The sequence below is a fragment of the Tauraco erythrolophus genome, chromosome 2 (genome assembly GCF_009769465.1).
Source record: "Tauraco erythrolophus isolate bTauEry1 chromosome 2, bTauEry1.pri, whole genome shotgun sequence".
Classification (NCBI taxonomy): Eukaryota; Metazoa; Chordata; class Aves; order Musophagiformes; family Musophagidae; genus Tauraco; species Tauraco erythrolophus.
In genome coordinates, this window is record NC_141466.1 from 129,424,653 (window position 1) to 129,430,653 (window position 6,001).

A 6,001-nucleotide genomic window follows, 5' to 3' on the forward strand; every position below is an offset into this window, starting at 1 on the left:
TAGCTTCGACAAACTATTATTTTGCAAGGAGGAGCATCAAACTCAGCCCATTGAATTAAAATGCCTTGCTCATGAAATACATGATTTTGTGGGGGAAGGATGCTTTGGCGGTGTCTTCTTTCAGCGAAGTGTATGTTAAGATCTATAGTTGATGTCTTAATGAGAAAATCCTTTTTACCAGTGTAAAAATATCTTGAAGATCTTCAGTTTTGCATTAAAAATAGTTTGGAATCACTACAAACCGTAATTAAAATTAGGACCACGCTCCTATTATAAACGCTATATCCTGAGCAGAGTAAGGACATTTTTCGTGACTGTGGTGAACTTGCAGCATCCAAGTGTGTTGGGCGCATAAATACCTGTTCCACGTATATTTACTGAGATACAGGGAGAAAAACACATCCGTGCAAGCATGTTGTGGGGAGAGGCATTATTTCCACAGAGCACCTTTTCCATTTGAAGGGTATAATTCTGGTAACTGGAGGGCACTGGCCATTGCGACTCAGCCCTCATCCCTCTTGCATGTTTGTTGGAATAACCTGGCTAGACAGGACCCACGCAAGGTTAGTTCAAGGTACCTGTGATAAGATCAGGTTTTTTGTTGTTCTTTTATGTAAATTCAGCACTTTTGAAATGTGCTGGCTTTGACAGCCACCAAGACACAGAAGTCTCCTCTGCAGACACAAGTGGGGTCCACGGTGAGGACCTGCAGCCTCGGGCCCTCCCAGCCAGGTTGATGCTGCTGGCGAAGCCGTGCCAGCTGGGATGGGGTTCACGTGAGCTGGATACTTTGAGCATCCTACAACATTGTTCGAGCAGGTTATGGCAAGCGTCTGGTGGCAAGGACTTTATACCGAGATAGGTCTTGAATGGATTTGAACGAGTACCCAAATACTGTGCCAGATGACCGAGTCACAAGGAGTGCAGTTTTTCCAGAAGTGTCTATTTATTCACTAAGAAACTATTGCTTTGGAGAAAGAGCTTGCTCTTGCTTTTTGTTGCTGTAGCTGTGAGCACACACCGTGCTCCCCTGCACCGTCAGGGCTGCCCGTCTGCAGCTGCTTGTTGCTCTGCCAGATGAGGACGTTTTGGGATTCACCCTTTGTCCTCTCCATCAGCTGTCCTGAAGCCTAGGGCTCCTTCTCGAACCTTGCATTTGTATTGTCCATCTCAAATCCTTCCTCTTACTGGCCCTCCTGCACTCTGCCTTGCCTTTCTGATCTTTTTTCCTTAGGGACAGAATCCATCCAAGTAATGAATAGCTGCAAGCCCAGAGGAGAAGTTGTCTTATGTCACGCTAATGTTAACTCCAGGTTTGGGCCATGGTGCCCGTTGCGCAGCCAAGATCACCGTTGTGCCTGTCCAGCACGGGCTTTCCCTGTTCCACCCTATTTGCCCCATCTCAATCCAGCCCCTATCACAATACGGAGCTACAAACACAACAGCCTGGGGTTCTTCTCGTTGGCATCCCAATAGCTGGAACTTTTCTGTCCTTAAAATTGTCTTCAGGGAACAGAAGTTTCAAACGCAATGCCCTGGGTCGGGAAATTGTAGCTTTTCTTCTCTGAACTCTGAGAGTGGACCTAGTGAAAAAGGAGCCGCCGCTGTACTTTGATATTTCCTGCAGATTCGAATGAGGAGACAGATGGTTAAAACGCATGGCTCTATTTTGGAGTGTATTAAGAAAGTAGTTGTTCCCAAGGCTGTTGTTTTTCGGGGTGTCTGTGTGTTCGTTTATAGGTATTATGTAAGTATACATTATATACATGTTTTTCTGCTTGGCATAAAATGATAACTAACATTAGAACCATCTTTTACCAAATTTTACCATTTTTTACATGGCTAATGGGAGGAGCAGCGATTGTTTCATAAGCGGCGCTCTGCAAAGTTTATTTTATGTCAGAGCAGCTTTTCTAGAACCAGTTTTAAAGTTAATTATCAAAGGCAGGCATCTTCTATCCACCGCCTGTGTCCCCCCGCTGGGTTTGTTGTTCAGCTTTCCTTGGGAAAGAGTCGCTCTGCAGAAGATCATCTTCATGGTGTCACAGTCCAGGGAGCTGAACACGTCCGAGCTAATCAGCTTAGAACATCAGTACCATCTTAATGTGGGATTTGGGACCTTCTGGATGCAGGGTGAGAAGCTGAACTAGTCTGCAAGCACATCGCTTTATTCCTTTTGCTTTAAGCAAGAATAATTTGCCTTTTTTCTCTCATCTTTCTTCCTTGTTGTTTTGCCCCTGAAAACTGTGCGGCAAAAGCAACCTCCAGGGTGGACACTAAATCTTCTGATGCAGGCAGAGCAGTGATAACATCTGAACTGAGGGTGCTTTTCCAGGGCATGCTTGACAGATGTAGCAGGGCCTTTTAGGATTTAGTACTGGAGCATATCTATTACCCGCGCTGCAGCACAGCTTGGCAGGAGCTGTGTGGTAATCTCCCATGAATTCTGTCTGACTTATCAGAGCATCTGAACAGGTTCCTGCAGGATGCAGAGTCACTGCACCAAGTTGGGGAGAGACAGACCGTGCGCCTTCGAACTCCTTTAACTCTTGCTGGCCCAAAAGCTTTCTGCGCCGAGGCGGTGATTCGCCTTTCTGGGAGGAACTGGTGCCTTCCCGTCTCTCCTGCTCGTACTCCCCCTTCCTTGTTCCCTGCTTCCCTCAGCGCACGATTTCAAGGAGCAGAATCTAATTTCTACATATATGAGAGAGTAAGAGTAATTGCTTTAATGGCGTGGCAGCCTGCCTGTTTCTTTGGCAGAACGTAGTAAATATGATACATGTGGTGGAATTTAAGCTTTCGCCGGTTGCAAGTCCAGGACTCCGTTACATACAGGAGTGTGTGCTCCACAGCTTTATTCCCTGCCTTCGCTGCGTGTGTTTTATCTCAGTCTTACTGAGCAGAGTATTTAATGTTCTGTCTTCAACTGCGAAAACAATTACCTTAGCCTTTTATGTTTTTGGATATACACCCGTGCACGCACCCACGCGCGCGCACTTGCACCCGCTTGCGTGCGCGCACACACACGCATATATATTAAAATCCACCCCACCAAGATTGATCACAAACACAGAATTGTTTAGATCACAGATTAAAGTTTAATTTTGGAGTTTTGCTTTAGGGTTAGAATTAGCTTCAGAGTGTGAGTTGCATAGGAGGCGCTGTAATTTGTTTTAAGGATAAGGCCTTCAGGCTGCTGTGCATAAAATGAGCATGATTCCTTATTCCCACGGTTGATTTTTGAATGGAAGTGCAATTAGAATTTTTTCACCCAGAAGCGCCTACAGTACAGAGCAAAGATAATACCTTGAATGCATATCAGCTTGGGGAACTTCTCCTGGAATTTTATTTATTGTTCACCTAGCACTAATTCAAAAAAGACCCATGCAAACCCTAACAATACGCTTGCTCTTTAATTTGGAGTCTAGTGTGTTTGTAGAGACTCTTGCAGGGGCTTTATTATTACCAAGCGAGATTTCAATGGTGAATTTTAATGTCAGACACAGAAATGTGCAACCAGTTATTTCTGAAAGAATGGAAACTATTACAAACAAAACACTGATGTAGCAATGGCCTCTGTTAATCCTCAATTGCTGCAGATATTTTCCTGTCACACCAGGAAGCTGTACTGCCGACTGGTATCGAGCAGCCACCATCTGCATACGAGAGGTATGTAGATGATATTTTTTCTGATTATCGATGCCGATCACATTCCTCTTCCACTGGAAGAACTCAACAATCGATACTCACAGAATATTCATTTAACCTATGAAAGAGAGGTGAATTCCTGCATCCAATTTTTGGATGTCATGGTCACTAAAGAGCCAGATTCTGCCATTTCCACTGCATGATATCAAAAAGATATTGCCTGGGGTGGACACGTGTTAGACATCACCTGAGTCGCTCACCATGAAAAGAGAGTAGGAAGTGGGAATTGATATCATAGTTTGGGAAGACTGTTATCTTAAAATATTTGCTTTTCCTTAGAAGAATTTTTCAGGAATTTGTTTGTGTGGGTATTTATGTGCACGAGTACAGGAGCAAATCTAATAATGCCACAGATAGGCTGAATTTGGGCTATTTATGCCACGTACCTGGCCTGTATGGGAATCCAGATGTGCCTCGGAGGATGTATAGAAATCCCAGCACAGCACTTGTGAAGAGCTGGGACTGCATTAGGATTTTCAGAATCCAAAAAATACTGAGGGAAAGTATGATCCAGGCAAATTACCAAACCCATGGTTTTTTAAAGGCAAGAACACTCTTCCCAAAAAGCTGCTTTTGCAGCAGGGTCCTGTCACGCTTTGCAAAGAACCACTCTGTCACTTCAAGGGCTTTCCCCGCTTCAGCGAGCAATGCAGTGAGCAACCAAACCAGGTAGTGAACGAGCCCTCCTCGTTGTGGGGAGAGATGTCAGGACATAGCCCGTGGACACACATGTCCTTGCACGCATTGTTCCTGGAGCTGGGGGCCTTGGCAAACCTTCCAGCAACACCAAAACCTAGCCCATAGCCACTTCTTTAATTTGAAAAAAGGATATTTTTCTCCCTTCTTGAACAACCAAAGAACTTTCTGACATTTATTTTGATGGGGGAAAAAAAAAAAGAAATCTATTCACTTATTACAAGGACCAGGAAGCATAAATCCAGGTTGGCTCTCAGACACCTTACACACAAATTGTATTCAGGTAAATGGTCCCTAAAAATGCCTTGATAGTACAGTGTACATCATAGTTGCTAGAAAGGAAATGTAAAGCTCCCCATTACAAAGGATAATACAAAGAAAGAAATGTATTTTCATTATACTCCCATAGTTTCAAAGTGTCTCAAGATTTGATTCAGGTCCTGAAGATATTATGAGGCAATATCTATGTTACCTTTGAGTCAACTACCATGTCTTGACACTTGATCAGTCTGGAAAAGCTCCTGGAAGAATCAGAAATAAACAATTTTATTCCTCAAACAGGAACTCGTGCAGCAGCGTGAGCAAGAACGTTTTTTTTCTCCTCTAAATATGACTGCAGGTCCTGTAATGCATTTAATCAGAACACCGGGGTCAAAGACAACGTTTTTGTACAATCTCTTTTAGAAATACGACCTAGATTAAAGAAAGAAAAGAAAATCCTCAATAAGGACACATTTTGAAAATTCCAAGAAACTGTGTGCGTTGAGGGCATCTTATCCACGCCAGTTAGAGGCGAGAGGCATATTTAAAATGAGGTGCTGCATAGGTCTTTAACTTTATGCTCCCACATTTGCATATGCAAATTCAGGTGTATATGGGCTGCTGTTATTTTTCCTACCAATTTCTGTGTTGTCTTTCCACTTCTACTTGCACTAGAAAAGCTCCTTTTCCAGGAATGGGTTTATTGGTCAATATGCCCATGCAGGTTTATTTGGTTTGGTCCTAAGTGGAGATTTTAATCAACAGTTTTAAATCCCAAACATAGTGACTGAAACTACTGGAAAAACTGGAGAGCGTTATGAAATAGTACTGCCCACCATTTGCTTAGAAAATGGAAAGACTTTTGCTGGTTTTGCTAAATGCTAACGGTTTGGGTCCAAAGGAGAAATCTTTTATCATGTTCTCTTTGGGGCAGATGTTCTTGTTGGTTCTTTGGGTTTGTTTTTTGGTTTTGTTTATGCGTGTTTTTTTTTTTTTTTAAAGACAAGTGGTTCTCTTCCACTCTGTGTTTTCCTCGAGCATCCAGATACAGTGAATGACTTCTTCCTCTGGCCTGATATCACAGGAGGAAAACATTACCTGTGGCAGGACAAAAAACAATCTACTTTAACTAGAGGAAAAAATAAAAAGCAGAAGAAGGTAGAAGAATGGCCAAATTTTAAGCATCTTTTGAAACAGCATTGCTTTAAAGTCCTCTTTGAGTACATAAAGAAGTAAAAGGAGCCTGAGGGGCCATCCGGCCCCTTCGGAGGCCGTATGCTCACCCCAGCCACGATGCAGAGAGCTCAAGGGCCGATGCAGCACGTGTTTGCCGGAG